The sequence below is a fragment of the Zootermopsis nevadensis genome, unplaced genomic scaffold (genome assembly GCF_977971745.1).
Source record: "Zootermopsis nevadensis isolate Lab colony 2312 unplaced genomic scaffold, Znev_1.0 Znev_ptg000030l, whole genome shotgun sequence".
NCBI lineage: Eukaryota > Metazoa > Arthropoda > Insecta > Blattodea > Termopsidae > Zootermopsis > Zootermopsis nevadensis.
In genome coordinates, this window is record NW_028259162.1 from 18,807,504 (window position 1) to 18,824,008 (window position 16,505).

At 41.4% G+C, this 16,505-nt stretch overlaps 1 long non-coding RNA gene across 3 annotated transcripts in view; it reads right to left on the reverse strand.

The window, feature by feature from the left end:
• Positions 1 to 16,505, reverse strand: part of LOC147872206 (uncharacterized) — a 481,048-nt gene that overhangs the window by 230,271 nt on the left and 234,272 nt on the right. The window contains exon 2 of one of the 3 annotated variants that reach the window (XR_015537769.1): positions 7,223 to 14,064. The exons of the other annotated variants lie outside the window; for them this stretch is intronic. This is a non-coding gene — a long non-coding RNA (uncharacterized LOC147872206). Of the gene's footprint in view, positions 1 to 7,222; positions 14,065 to 16,505 lie in introns of those variants that run through there. 3 annotated transcript variants of the gene reach the window in all.

A 16,505-nucleotide genomic window follows, 5' to 3' on the forward strand; every position in this document is an offset into this window, starting at 1 on the left:
AAAATCTTGAGTAAGAAACTAAACCAACCCCCCATCGGGGGGGTGCGTTTTAAAATCTTGAGTAAGAAACTAAACTAACCAACCCCCGAATGGGGGGTTAAAACACTGACCAATCCCCCTTCGGGGGGGTTGCGTTTTAAAATCTTGAGTAAGAAACTAAACCAACCCCCCATCCAGGGGGGTGCGTTTTAAAATCTTGAGTAAGAAACTAAACCAACCAACCCCCGAATGGGGGGTTAAAACACTTGACCAACCCCCCTTCGGGGGGGTTGCGTTTTAAAATCTTGAGTAAGAAACTAAACTAACCAACCCCCGAATGGGGGGTTAAAACACTTGACCAACCCCCCTTCGGGGGGGTTGCGTTTTAAAATCTTGAGTAAGAAACTAAACTAACCAACCCCCGAATGGGGGGTTAAAACACTTGACCAACCCCCCTTCGGGGGGGTTGCGTTTTAAAATCTTGAGTAAGAAACTAAACTAACCAACCCCCGAATGGGGGGTTAAAACACTTGACCAACCCCCCATTCGGGGAGGTGCGTTTTAAAATCTTGAGTAAGAAACTAAACTAACCAACCCCCGAATGGGGGGTTAAAACACTTGACCAACCCCCCTTCGGGGGGGTTGCGTTTTAAAATCTTGAGTAAGAAACTAAACTAACCAACCCCCGAATGGGGGGTTAAAACACTTGACCAACCCCTAAACCTACCGCAACCGCAAATTCTTGTTGTCTGTGCTCACGGACGGTGAAATAAACGCATTGTCTTCGTTTTCTCTTCAGTTTGGAGCTGGGTTTTGTGGAGACAGTTGCCGTGTGCTCTAGGCTGATAAGTCGAGGCATGAAGTTTGTTGGGACTGTCGCTGTGTTCGCTTTTTGCTAAGAGTAAGGGCAAAGCGTAGGAATAATTTTTTATTCCCTCCACGTGTAAGTCAAAGATTGTTGAAAGTCCAATTTCACAAGTTATTTGAGGACCTGCGCATGTATCCAAAGAAATTATTCAGATACTTTCTTTTTTTGTAAAGTTGGCTCGAGTTCGGCAGTAGAACTTCACAGACTTCTATCCACAATTTCTCTTTAGTTTTTGTCAATGTACTCCGATATGGTCGAACTGTACAGTGTCTACCTTTCCTCCTATTCAGTTACACAAAGGTCGGGGAAACATTGGTCGCCGTGCGGCTGTTTCGACGCTCGTGCGCGCACGCAGGTACCACCGCCAGCCGCTGTGCGGCAACCGCACCGCATCGAAAATGAATCCTGTCGCGGCAGAAATCCCGCAGAGGTAAAACTACCGCACGTGCGCTCGCTTCGTACTGAAACAGTGCGCCCCATCAATGCGGCAGGAAAACCGCTCGTACGCGCAGGGTCTAAGAGTAGATTCTACCATGTAACAGAGCGCGGGGGTGGCGAGTGTAAGACATTTTCTGGGTGGATAATAACATACTGCTTCGATTTTAAGAAGCACTCCTTCGCATTTTAAAAATTATGAAATCGAGATGTGTCTAAGAATCGATATTGCGTCTTTTTTTCCTGAGAACATATTAATAAATCAAGGAAGCATATTACGATCGACGGCGTCTTAAAATCGACGGAAATACGGTAATTGTAAACAGGGGATTCGGGAATAAAAACATAACAGAGAAAAAAAATCTACACGCTTCCGTATTTCTAACCGTATTCGAACCCGCTACCCGTATCTAAACTATCCAAAATGTATTTATTTTTAAATTGCGTCCTCAGAAATCAAACACAAATTCTTCTTAATTAAAATCTTCAGTTTTCTTAGCTGTTTTAAGTTGAAAAGAAATACGACTCGGTTCTCGCATCATAAAAGAAAGCTCCACCTTAGAAACGACTTACGCCCCTAAAATCAGCAGGGTGGGAGCTCTAACAAAATAAAAGAAATTGGTTTCTTGGACTCATATGTTGTAATTTACTGAAACCCCATATAATAGTGGGTTATTTCAAAAAATACGACCTGAGTTACGACAATAAAATAGCGTCCCAGGAGGCAGCCGGGTTGGAAGCCCCAACATTCTCTGTGAATAGGAAAGGGTCGACCGACTGATTGATTTAAGAGAGACTTCAAACTACGAGGGGGGGAAATGAATAGAATGAAATCAGAAATTTTGGTAGCTATAGAAATACGTCCTGACGAGACTCTACCCAGACCCAGAGTGGCAAAACATCTGCGGCTAAGAAGCACACCTACTGTTCCACGGACTCTAAACAATACGTTAACCACACTTCTCACTACCGTAAAAGCAGCGGACACAAAGACACGGGTGGAAAACCGTAGTGCGTAGTCAAACAATGGCGTACATCGCTTCGCCACCAACACATTCAACATCATAAATTGATCTAATTTTCAATTAATTACCAGGGATGAACGAGTGACCGGTAGATTTCTTATGACGCATTTTCTACTCCAAAAATTACACGGTGTCCGATAAGACAATAAACCCGTCATAAATGGTCAGAAGGCATAGTTTTGGAAGGAGACGGCAATGACCCGTTTGAAGATACTAATCCCCAAATTCACTTGGACAAAGTGAGAGCAAAGATTATGAATAGGCCAGAGCTTGTACCTCAGAAATAATTATAAAATTGAAGATTTCTGTCTTCTGGGTTGTTGCGCTGTGTAGTGTCTCGTCGATGTTTACCAACGTTTCAGAGGTCATACTGCCTCCATCATCAGGGCGATGAGTATGAAGATTTCTGTCTTCTGGGTTGTTGCGCTGTGTAGTCTGGTCGATGTTTACCAACGTTTCAGAGGTCATACTGCCTCCGTCATCAGGGCGATGAGTATGAAGATTTCTGTCTTCTGGGTTGTTGCGCTGTGTAGTCTGGTAGATGTTAACCGACGTTTCAGAGGTCATACTGCCTCCGTCATCAGGGCGATGAGTATGAAGATTTCTGTCTTCTGGGTTGTTGCGCTGTGTAGTCTGGTAGATGTTAACCGACGTTTCAGAGGTCATACTGCCTCCGTCATCAGGGCGATGAGTATGAAGATTTCTGTCTTCTGGGTTGTTGCGCTGTGTAGTCTGGTAGATGTTAACCGACGTTTCAGAGGTCATACTGCCTCCGTCATCAGGGTGATGAATATTCGGTCGGTTAACATCAACCAGACTACACAGCGCAACAACCCAGAAGACGGAAATCTTCATACTCACCGCTGTGAGAACCTCAAGTCTTACAATTATAAAATTAATCACACTGTCATATTAATAGACTAAGAACGTATGCTTCCTCATACGCGGTGTGTGCCTACGGGGGTCAATATCGCAGGGTCAAACCAGCTAAAAATTTTCAATCTGTTAATAGTAGCAACTAAACGCAAAGACCTAGGACATCATCATAATCCAAGGATATGAAGACCTCAGATTTTAGTCTGTTAGGACCCTCAAAATGGCATCCGTCAGGACGGCGGTTTGACTGATGATGATATTGTGGCGGCGAAGACTTGGTTACAAGTGTTTGACCTGGATTTCTGATTTTGCGCTGGGAAAGTGTCACACGTAAAGTTGGCAACGCAGACAAACAATATTACGATGTCTGCGTGTGTGGTAATAAAACCTCGTGTTGCAGTGTGTTTGTGTGTCTTGCTTTTCGAGTATCCTTCGTAGCTCGTAAAGTTCTTCCAACTGTAGCAAAGCTCAAACAGGTCCACTTACGAACTACAATACATCCAATTTTGGTTCATAGAGAAATTGAAAACAAATAAATAATTCACTATATCACAAACCTTAATAAGTTGAATTTACTTTGAGAAATGCACCTTTTCTTTTTGGCAGTTATATTCACCAATTCAGAGCAGGCTTTCAAAAGCTCTGCGTACCTACAGTGTTCTGAACACAACACACTTGATATAGTCTCCCGTAAAATGATGTTATATAAAGTCGCGTAACGGAGCCACAGATTTGTGTCCTTATAAAATAGGGTGCAACATTACGAAGGGGAACTTTTAACTGACATAACCAACTAAGCAGCTGCAGCTTAACTCTAAGGCCATTTCATCCACAGAGGATTATTGTATCCCGGAAAAAAAAACTCTCTCGAAATCAAAACTCTAACTTCATTAAAGATTACGAATTGACAGCTGATTTTATTAGGGTCTCATGAGACATTGTTTTAGAGCAGTGGTATTCAACCTGGGGTACGCGTACCCTCGGGGGTACACGAAAAAAAAATATTTTATGATAAGCATTTAATAATCAGGGCCAGATATAATACATTATTTTGGATGTAATTTACTTAATTTATTTTAGATGTAGATTATATACTAAGTATAACTTGAATTATACACCAACAACTTTGGGGGGTACAAAGTTGAAGGGAAATTATATCTAGGGGTACGCGAACAAAAACGGTTGAATACCACTGTTTTAGACTTTGAATGGCGGTTCGTCGTAGTAAATTGCTTATCAAACTATGGGTCACGACCCAACTACTCGTCGTTGCAAGTAATTCACAAAGCAGCGCTCATGAGGTACTGTAAACAGCCTATTTCATAAATTACCGCCTATGGCCTCCAGGTTCCGGGAGAGAATACTGTCTAATGGTAGACTAATTCATTTCAGAACGCCTTTCCTATAACAACAGGCCTGCAGTTAACTTCACACAATAAGTTCCTTATTACTTTAAGTCACACTACACCGGTTTTGGGAAACAATTACCACCAGGCAGACATTCTTATGCGCATTCCAAACGGAGCACTGTCGCAGGGAGCTTTTCGGATGTTTGGAGCGTTATCTACGTGACAAGAAATGAACTAACTTTTAAATGACGCCTCTCCCAATACATTTTTCCAGTTCGCGCAGTCTTCATAAGTTCAGAATGGAAGCACAGTGGCACAGAGCATTTATCAATCTTAGTGACACAAATACGTACAAAGAAAGGATAACGTTTTATTCATCTGAACCCATCGGTGATTCAGAACGGGGACTTTAAAGAAAAAATAAACATACAAAGGAACATATACAACAAACATTTAAACAAAATATTTGCTTAAACGACAATAATATTTATCTTAATAACCCTATCTTTAATTCCCTACAAATACTTAACTCCACCCCCAACAACCTCCTACAAACAACCACGATCAATAACGAACCTATTAAGTTCAAACACGGCAATACTTCCAGACGGACGAACCTCCTTCCACTCCTCATATCTGGTATGTTTCAATATAAATTTCTTAATATATATATTATTTTATTTCTCAATATATTATTTTATTCTATCTCTAATTCATTAATATTCATTTAGTCTTTATATTATTTATATTATTATTTAATTTACAGATCGATTATAAAAAACCACTACAAAACGTTTCACCCACACAAGATCACGTTAAGCGCGACATACATTACGAAACGACCTTGAATGCGATATTAAAATACAATAGGTCTGGAAGAGGAAAATTTTCTGATATTTGATGGACATCTGACGAAGGATTGCACTTAGGATATTACATTTGAGTTTATATGGATTATACACCTAAAGATGGTTCATTTAGAACCGAAACATGTAGTGTAAAAGATGATGCTCTAATGTAAATCGAACATTTCGATAGAGAGCATCATTTTAATATATTTTAAATATTTAATGTTAATTGTAATAATATTTTAATATTTTATTGTGATTAGACTGATAAAAATTGAACAAGTATACAAAGGAAGATCAGTTTAACGACAAGTACTTCAGATGCGATCGAAGACAAACTACAAAATGTGAATACGATAGAAAATATCTCCAGTTCCGGTTTTCCTGTGTTGAGGAATTCAGAACACCTACCGCAAAGCGCCTATATGCTATGAAATTCGGGAAACAACGTCGCAGATTCCTCAAAATTATAAAGGCATTCACCTACAAAGCACGATGATTCCAAAGACAAATCAACCCGACGAACCATTCCTTCCAGCTTTCATCATACGTACGTGACAATGTGCGGCTCCAGGTTAACATTCCTAGCAAACATTTTTCAAACACAAATAAACTAATGGCAAATATACTTAAATGTTAATAAATCAACTAAATTTATCAATCCAAGACACGATTATCACAGCTGTCTCGGCATTTAACAAAAAAATCTGAGCCCTTCTTACGTCAAATACAAATCAAGAAATGTGCTTAGAGAAAATCTGTTTTTGCTACAATTAAAATTAATAATGGTTTGTACGCAATCGGTTTTATATTTCTGGCGAATAATTATGGTGAATCCTGCATCCACGTGTCATTAAACACAAGTTAAAACGACAAAGAGACATACAACCGAACACTACTGATCAATTTACGGAGTTAATTGAAATGTTTCAAGGAGATGTTTGCTCAGATATATTTTAAGCTGCATAACGCTTCGCTCGAAGTGAAATGTACATTCCAAAACACACAACCTAAGCTTGAATACTCCGAACAATTTTGTCGCCAACTGCAATTTCAATATTCTACCTAGTCAAACGCACGTGGGAACCCAGGGTTCTGCATAACAGTTTGAAAAAAACATACCTTAACCCATGAACTACTGCAGAAAAAACAATTCAGGCAAACCAGATCGTTTAAACTTGCTAAACTCTGAGTCAGGATTATTCCTTGCTTCCTATCACACAAGCCCCAGGTAAATCGCTTCAGCAAACTCGTGCGGTGTACAGGAGCGATAAGCTAAAACACAAACTCTTCATATCGGTTCATCTTTCTTTGTTACAGCATCGAGACGTTCAGGAATAAACAGCGCTTCGTATGTTGAAATGTTTCTCCTCTCTTCAGAGAGCTTATGTTTATTACGTCCGTGTGGTCTTGGCACGAAATGCATATCATTAAAGGAGAAGACAGAAGAGGTTCTTATATTAATATTTTAATATTTTCCGTCAAATCACAATTTTAATAAGATAATAAAATATAAAATATTTAAAATATCATTTCACGTTCCGCATCGAATGATCGATTTACAAATTGGAACGTCTCTTACGACATGTTTCGGTTATATTTAACCGTCCTCAGGTATAAATTAGATTGGTACTGTATTACAGTAATACTTCTAGATGTCTTCCTCCAGACACGTCATGTCTCTACCAACTCATCACCGACTAATATTGAACATCAGATGAACCAAGCCATATAAAAAAACAATACCTTCGTTCTAATATATAAGAGTAATCTGATAAGAACATTTCAATAAACTGCATAACATTGTAAATGATCGTAATTCGAGTTTTAAATTTACCAATCTAATTTATACCTGAGGACGGTTAAATATAACCGAAACATGTCGTAGGAGACGTTCCAATTTGTAAATCGATCATTCGATGCGGAACGTGAAATGATATTTTAAATATTTTATATTTTATTATCTTAGAAGAGGTTCTGTCTCAACAGATGGAATTTCCACGAAATCCTGTCGAGGCCCAACAGGAAAAGTTGTCTCCGGGATTAACTTTTGAAGCGTTATGCTCAAGATGAGACCTGGATCGGAAAAGGCCATAAGGCTTTATCCGGGAAAACCGCTCTTAAGCGAAAACCAATGAGTGTGTTAGAATCTCGAACACAGATTCTAGAAAGTGTTCCAAACTGTGTTTCTTCTCTCTCGCTTAGCATCGGCACTTACATGACGCTCTCAGAGGAAAAAATCGTAGTACAATCATTAAATTTTGACGTAACATGAAAATACACTAATGACAATTTCTGTTTAAATTCAGCACAACGTGTTTCGGCTTAAATTTTCCCCCTCAACCGCGGATAGTTACACGATACAACCAGTTACCACCTATTTTCAAGCACTTTTTACCATCGTCGTATTACGGCTAGCAAGTTTCACAAAACATAAACTCAAACTAACGTTGTATGCGTGATGTTCCCTTTCTAAGTAACCAGTCAATGTAGACCCCCCCCCCCAATAAATCTGCATGGAGCAGATGGATAGTTCCTCCTGTTCTTAACCTCCGCACTAGAAGGTAAGTGGTCAGCTTCACGCCTCGACCGTCTTATCCTCGAAGGAAATAAATCCCAGTACCAACCAGATAGGAGAGTGGGTGAGCCCCAGAACTGGTCTCGACTTTGTGACAACTACGAATTCCCCTTAATGAGAATCTAAACCCGTTCATATAAATTTCAAGACGTTATTGTTCTTCATTAAGATCTTCGTTTGGTCACAGTGTTGGTGTCACTAAAGAACATCGTATTGGGAAATTCTCCAGTCCCATGACCATTGTATAAAGATTCACAAATGTACACATCATACCTTTCCTTATTACGAAATCTTAATATTCATCACCGTATTAATAAAAGTCCTCAATTAGGCCTGCTCTGTAAGTTCACATCAATCCGAAACAAACTTATGCATATGAAACAGCGAGCCACACGTCCCAAGATCTTAAGAAATCGAAACATACGAGGCGGGTCCACAAAGTAAGTTTCCCACTCGTCCCACAGCTAGCAAACCTTATATTGCGCGAAGCGACTGTGCGTACGTGATAGAGCAATGACGTAGCATGGCGCATGCACTAACGGTACTTCCCGCGTTCTCACAGTAGCATCGTTGCAGCTGTTGAAGATGGAGGTTCTTATTCCAGCTCCCGCCGACTGTGAAGTGCGGTCAGTGATAACGCTAGGCCGCACACGGCTCGACGGACAGCAAGTCTCCTGCAGGAGTTCAGCTGGGAGGTGTTTAATCATTCACCCTACAGCCCGGACCTCGCTCCCAGTGATTTCCATCTTTTCCTACACCTCAAGAAATTCCTGTCTGGTCAGCGTCAGCGTTTTGAGAATGACAGAGAGGCGGAGATGGTTGTCACACAGTGGTTCCAATCCCAGGCGGCAGACTTCTACGACACAGGTATTCAAAAGTTGGTCCCACGGTATGACAAATGTCTCAATTCCGGTGGCGAATATGTTGAAAAATAGCTGGACACTTGCTGTATCTGTTGCAATAAATATTTCCATGAAATTGTGTTTTGTTTCTGTAAACGGCCCCAGGGAAACTTACTTTGTATACTAGCCTCGTACATCTGACGCAGGCTTTCTTTACGGACGCCGTCCTCTTAATGCACTTCTCAATCATATCTTCCGACCAGAACGGTAGAGTGGCTTCGTACAAGCGCGAATTCAGCCATCATCAGAATACGATGTCGCATTACGCTGAACGCCGCGAACGTAATTGAATCGTGGACTGCAAATGTGAGGCGAACTTGACAAGAGTCCCCTCGACTGAAACAAGAAGTTTCCCTGTTTCGGAGACTCAAACAAAGGATAAGAACACAGCCAAGTTTGCTACATCGACTTCGCTATCGTACGATCTACCATTTCAGCATTATCACCTCTAATATGTCAACGGACAAAAGCCATCACTGAGACAAAAACGTGCTGTAGGTACATGTAAATTTCACCGAAAGCTAAGCTGCATACGTAGAATGCATCATGGAAGCGAGAAACGTATGTAAACTTTCGCTCGCAACCCAAAGAAAACTGATATCTTGGATAACTACGTAAAGAAGAGTACATTACACTGCAAGTAAGAAAATATATGCAAAATGTACCAATTCTAGTGTAAATGCACTGTTACTGCATCATCATGGCGACAAGCGTGCAAGGACCTCTGAAACGTCGGTAAACTTTTACCAGCCTACACGACGCAACAACTCAGAAGACGGCCATCTTCAAACACTGCCTCGGCGCCGTTTTCCTCACACCCAAAGTTTTCAAGCGACATTACCTTTCTTCCTCAGGACATGGACCCAGTGCAGATTTCGGTGCTGTGGCCTTTGTTTCAAAAATCTCCCCTTCGAAACAAAGAACTTTCGTCTCGGCGCAAATGGTTCTGTTTAGTATCCAAGATACAAAAAAATATCCTCACTGTCAATCTAACCCATGATTTTTTATTTTATTTAATGTTCTGTCTGACGACAGGTCCATATGAACAGGATCCTTCCATCCTTTTCTCGGACTGGGACCTGTTCATATACGTTCTTGGCAGATGATCCAGAAGTGGTTTGCCATTGCCTTCTTCTGTGTGTGAATGGAGTAATTGTTGGGATGCCACGGAGAAACCGGGGAAGAAGCCCCAGGAGGAAAACTCCGTGTTGCCTAGACCACGGCCTTGCCCAACACTAGTGTTAAATTCGGGCACCGCCGGAAATCGAACCCGAGACCCCAGGATTACAAGGCCAGCGTTCTAACCGCTAGACCACCTCATCTTTTTATTATTTAGTGTTCTGTCTGACGACAGGTCCATATGAACAGGATCCTTCCATCCTTTTCTCGGACTGGGACCTGTTCATATACGTTCTTGGCAGATGATCCAGAAGTGGTTTGCCATTGCCTTCTTCTGTGTGTGAATGGAGTAATTGTTGGGATGCCACGGAGAAACCGGGGAAGAAGCCCTAGGAGGAAAACTCCGTGTTGCCTAGACCACGGCCTTGCCCAACACTAGTGTTAAATTCGGGCACCGCCGGAAATCGAACCCGAGACCCCAGGATTACAAGGCCAGCGTTCTAACCGCTAGACCACCTCATCTTTTTATTATTTAGTGTTCTGTCTGACGACAGGTCCATATGAACAGGATCCTTCCATCCTTTTCTCGGACTGGGACCTGTTCATATACGTTCTTGGCAGATGATCCAGAAGTGGTTTGCCATTGCCTTCTTCTGTGTGAGTGTGAATGGAGTAATTGTTGGGATGCCACGGAGAAACCGGGGAAGAAGCCCTAGGAGGAAAACTCCGTGTTGCCTAGACCACGGCCTTGCCCAACACTAGTGTTAAATTCGGGCACCGCCGGAAATCGAACCCGAGACCCCAGGATTACAAGGCCAGCGTTCTAACCGCTAGACCACCTCATCTTTTTATTATTTAGTGTTCTGTCTGACGACAGGTCCATATGAACAGGATCCTTCCATCCTTTTCTCGGACTGGGACCTGTTCATATACGTTCTTGGCAGATGATCCAGAAGTGGTTTGCCATTGCCTTCTTCTGTGTGAGTGTGAATGGAGTAATTGTTGGGATGCCACGGAGAAACCGGGGAAGAAGCCCTAGGAGGAAAACTCCGTGTTGCCTAGACCACGGCCTTGCCCAACACTAGTGTTAAATTCGGGCACCGCCGGAAATCGAACCCGAGACCCCAGGATTACAAGGCCAGCGTTCTAACCGCTAGACCACCTCATCTTTTTATTATTTAGTGTTCTGTCTGACGACAGGTCCATATGAACAGGATCCTTCCATCCTTTTCTCGGACTGGGACCTGTTCATATACGTTCTTGGCAGATGATCCAGAAGTGGTTTGCCATTGCCTTCTTCTGTGTGAGTGTGAATGGAGTAATTGTTGGGATGCCACGGAGGAAAACTCCGTGTTGCCTAGACCACGGCCTTGCCCAACACAAGTTATAAATTCGGGCACCGCCGGGAATCGAACCCGAGACCCCAGGATTACAAGGCCAGCGTTCTAACCGCTAGACCACCGTGGCCATCATTTATTTATTTAGTGTTCTGTCTGACGACAGGTCCAGGTGTGATAATGTTACGAAATTCTGGTTTTTTGTATCTGTAATCTCATCTTCGAAACAATAACCGTTGGTCCAAGGCACCATTCTTCTATCATACTTGGTTTCCGAGCTACAGGAAAATGCCCTCAGCGAGAAAAACGAAAAACTAAGGTCATTTTCTCCGGAGTTTTCATCCGGCCATGATTTCTTCCTGGTCTCAAGAAATAAGCACGCAAGTTTGGTGCAAATCTGAATATCCGCTCTCGAGCTTTTACCGAAGACACACATAAACCATGAATTTAAATTTGTTAACAAATCTAGTGGGGAATCTCAATTGTAACCAAAAATAAGTTTCAAAGATGACAGAAGAAAAACATGCCAGTATAAGCAGGTATTACAAAAGCAAACTTCTACATTCCAGTGCCAAGAATTAAACCACTAAAATATTCGCGGACCACGTTACACGTCACTGTAGCAGCCTGATTAAAGGAACAGATGACTGTCATCGCGTTCTTTGCTTAACTACATTTCCACTAACTTCAACCGCAGACTCAGCTCTCATTATTTAAACAAAGCAGGAATCACAAACAAACAGGGAAAAGGTAAGAAATTCTATCTCACTCTACTTTTCAGTAACACCGCAAATAAAAACTACGAACTTATAAATTATTATAGCTAATTATCCCAAGATTTATGGCGGTAAGAATATGAGGTAAGGTTAGGTTATAAAATGGAGTTAATTACTGAAGAACAGAATGAAGGACCAATAAGATCAAATACGATAAACACTACAAAAGCTTAACCAGCAGCACACTTTGAGTTAATTTAATGAAGACGGTGATACAGTCCTGGTTAATAAATTTGCAAACACGTCAACATTTGCGCAACACTATCAACAAATTATTACATAAATACACCCGGGGGTGTAAAACTTTATAAAGTTATGACGGTCCCCGTGTATAGGTGCGCTGTTGAAATTAGGGCTTTATATATAGGTAACACGAAAAACAGATATGAAATTTTTTAAGACAACCTCGTTAAGTGGGCCTCTCGTCACCACAGCATAGCTCGTCTTTGGGGATCTCCAAATACGGAGGGTGGCTCCAAACATGTTGAAAGAGCAGTCGCGGACAGCTGAGAAGTGGAGGTTCTTCGGATTGTGTCTTGGTCGGGGGTAAGAACTCACAACCATATAAAACACGTTATGAAATGCTACACAGAAACACTTAAGCGAGCTCTTGTGAACACTGTACCGAACCTTCGTGTTCCATTAAAGGCGGAGATTTTACTGACTAGTTGAGCATACCGGCTTCCCAAGAAGTGTTGTGCTCCACAAGTTAGTTCCTGAATATAGCATTTATGACCGTGTACACAATGATTTAAAAAAATTTACACTCTAAGAAGATCCAATCGTAAAAGGTTCAGCGGCATGGAAATCTGCAAACGCAATCAAAGACAAACTAAATGATTCCGATATAAATATCGGTCCACTGCAACGTACAGAACGTCCCGGAAAAGAGTTCTCCACTCCCAAGGCCGGGGAACAATTTTATCATCTGGTATTTGGTCGAATGCCACAGATTAGAGGTGTAGCTAAATTACGGCACGTTACTGACATTTCATGACAAATTATTAAAAATATTAACTTACCATTGAAAACATTTTCATATATTACTCAACTTTCTTTAACAAATACAGTTATTAGCGAGATATCGGCATGTCATATCGCTTTTGCATCGTAAGTCCTTCAATATCGGTTTATCGCATAAATCACACCAAATGTTCATCACAAAGACGAGATCTACTTCTTCGTTTGACAATCATTAATGGCGGTAGGTACTGACAAATACTGACATTAACAACGCTTGTAGAATGCGAGGTTCTCAAAACTGCAAACATGAATACCGATGTCTTCTGGGTTGTAACGCCAAGTAGTCTGTTATACGTTTACCAACGTTCCAGAGGCCCTAGTTGCCTGCATCATCAGCTACCTATTTCACGGAAACCGTACGAGAATTAGTAGTGAAAAACCAAATTTCTAGGAGATGTACCTATCCCAGTGCCATTCTGTGCTCAACACAACCCTCAAATAAGGGTCGACATTGCCATAATCTCTCTCTGAAACGTTGGACTTCTGTTCAGAGTCGAAGTGGCTGATCTCCCTAGAGAATTGTATCTGTTAGTCGCCGCGAAAGCTTCAACTCATAACAGCCACTGTAACCACAACACATCGTGTATGCAGACCCTCTGAACCAAATCTTGATGTAGGCTATAAAAGGCCGGGGACCTATCCACATGAGCTATGGCACAGGGAACGTAGATCATACCAATCAAAATCGAAAATATATGTTCTGGGCCTCTCGTTTCAAAATTCGACTACAGGAAGAGGACAGCTTCGGAGGCGTAAAACAGAATATAGGCCAAACAGTTCAAATGATTAAAATTGTATAAATAATCAAAATCTAATCAGTTAAACCAACAAATAAAACTGAATTGATTGGTAGCCGGACACTAGACAGACGAACACAAACCTTCCAGCTCGTTCTTGCGCAGTTTTCAACTGACCGCCGATAATTCTGTCCCGGTAGAAACACACTCACCTGAAACAAAAGAAAAACAGTGGTTGACAAACTGCCGACTGATCAACAAAACACTGGCAAGGTAAACGTGCATACAGCAGCAGGACCCCGTCCACACTTAATTCTTTTTAAAATGTTAACGTCAACAGTTACTTCAAAACACAGTCTCCATAAGCAGTTATTAAAGATACGAATTTATTAACAGAGACTCAAAGGTTCAATTTCAAGGCGTGCACATCAAACAAAAGGCCTTTAGGCAATGGAACAGACGTCCTCAAACACCGGGAGTTCCTGGTGCGAGGTCACTTAAGTCACAGTTACCAACTGTAACATTTAGGCTCTTTAGCGAGTTCCGAAACCCCGATTAGTCACACTGATTCTTCCATATCCTCCGTGGCCGAACTGAATTAGCTTAATGGCGGTCCGGTAAACAGAAAACAACCAAAACCGGCAACAGGTAATGCGGTAACCCCGTACCAAATTAACGGGCCGTGACCAGGGTTTCCAAAATTTGCCTTACTTCCAATGACGCCGCTATAACAGCACAGAAATGGACTTCGGGAGTTCGTGGTCTCTGTTACACTAAAGCCAGTGATCGGAGTAGGACACTTTAAGAAATAATCTTTTTTTTAAGTTTGCTCTCTGTGTTTCTGCGAGAATCCTGTAATAAAACATCTGACTAAAACTAAAAACTGACTTTAGTAATTTCCTATAGCCGTGTATATATATATATATATATATATATATATATATATATATATATATATATATATATATAAGAATTTATTTAACAGGGTGTTCCGAAACTTTTTCAACCCTCGACACACCCTAATCTATCAAAGACACATGACGACGGCAAGCCTACAAATTTCGCCTCACGATAAGATAGTACAAAAATATATATGGTTATAAATTCATATCTACATACAAATCCTTGCCCTACGTGAACGCACGTATGTAAAAACAAACCAAAACATAACACATGTTGAATAATAACATTACGTGCTACGAATTGTAATTACGAAAGATGATTATATCGCTCTTTTACAATTACAACGAGAAAATAAAGCATTTCTTATAAAACGTTGCTAAACACCTGTAAAAGTAAAGCAAAGTCTGTCCCACTACACGCCATGTAGGCGTTTGGGGGGGAGTGAAGGTATAGCTCCTCTCTTCCTTGACCCCGGCACTAGATGGGGGGTGAGTGGTCAGCATCACGCCCCGGCCGGCTTTACCCCCGGGAAAGGACCCCGGTACCCATTGTAGAGGAGGCTGGGTGGCCCCCACAGCCAGTCTGGACGCAGAGGCTAGAGGAAAAATCCTCTGACCCCGTCGGGGATCGAACCCCGGTCGTCCAGCCCGTAGCTAGTTACTATACTGACTGAGCTATCCCGGCTCATTGCTAAACACCTGTAACCTGGAAAATAATAATACCGACAATGGTCCACACACTTATCGCCAAAGACTTATATGCACTCATCCTAACAGTCTATCTCACTGAACAAAGGTTTATTACAAAACGGTGTGAAGTGTTCCATTGACTGAAGCAGCACATACTTCGTACATTGCGTAAGACCCGCGCTACTTTACCCAGCACTGCCAACCCCCTTCCGCAATCAAAAATCTACCTCCACATTATTCCAGGGGGAATTACACTACGTCACGTGTCAACCGACACATATCGAACGACCATGATAATATCCAATGACCTCGACTGCACAGAAGGCACGCATCATTAACCAAATCATCAACGCTGTAATCACCGCCCACTGACCAGTTGTTATATGCAATTCTTATATAAACTTTCGGATTAAATTAACACGAAACCTGAATTGTAACTGCAAACTTGCCCACCAAATAAATGGGTCATGTCACTCGCAACTTCATGCCTTAGACTATTGCTCCGGACCCGTAATGTTGCGATGTCATCAATGCGGCCTTCAAAAGTTCAATCTTTGCGCGTTTCATTCTTGTTTGTACACGTATCATAAGCTAGTATTAAGTTCATCGTATCTTTAGTCATTTTTTATGATCTCACATCCCATTAGGTATCAAGGTTTGGATCCTACCCCACAGATCCATTTTTTCTTTTCTTTTCGTTGGTGTCGTCTCTTCCAGATCAAAATTACACATTTCAGATCTATGTAACTGCAGGGACTACGAACTCACTGCCTTCCTTCTCAAGTTCCATTTATCGTTTCTTCCATATTCCGTGTCGGAAGAAACGTATTCGGTACACTAGACCAGTGGTATTCAGCCTCTTTTGTTCGCGTACCCCCAGATATAATTTCTCTTCAACTTTGTATCCCCAAAGTTGTTGGTGTATAATTCAAGTTATACATAGTATATAATCTACATCTAAAATAAATTAAATAAATTGCATTACTGATTATTCAGTGTTTACCATAAAAATTTTTTTTTTTAAATTTCACGTACCCCTTAAGATGTCTTCGCGTACCCCC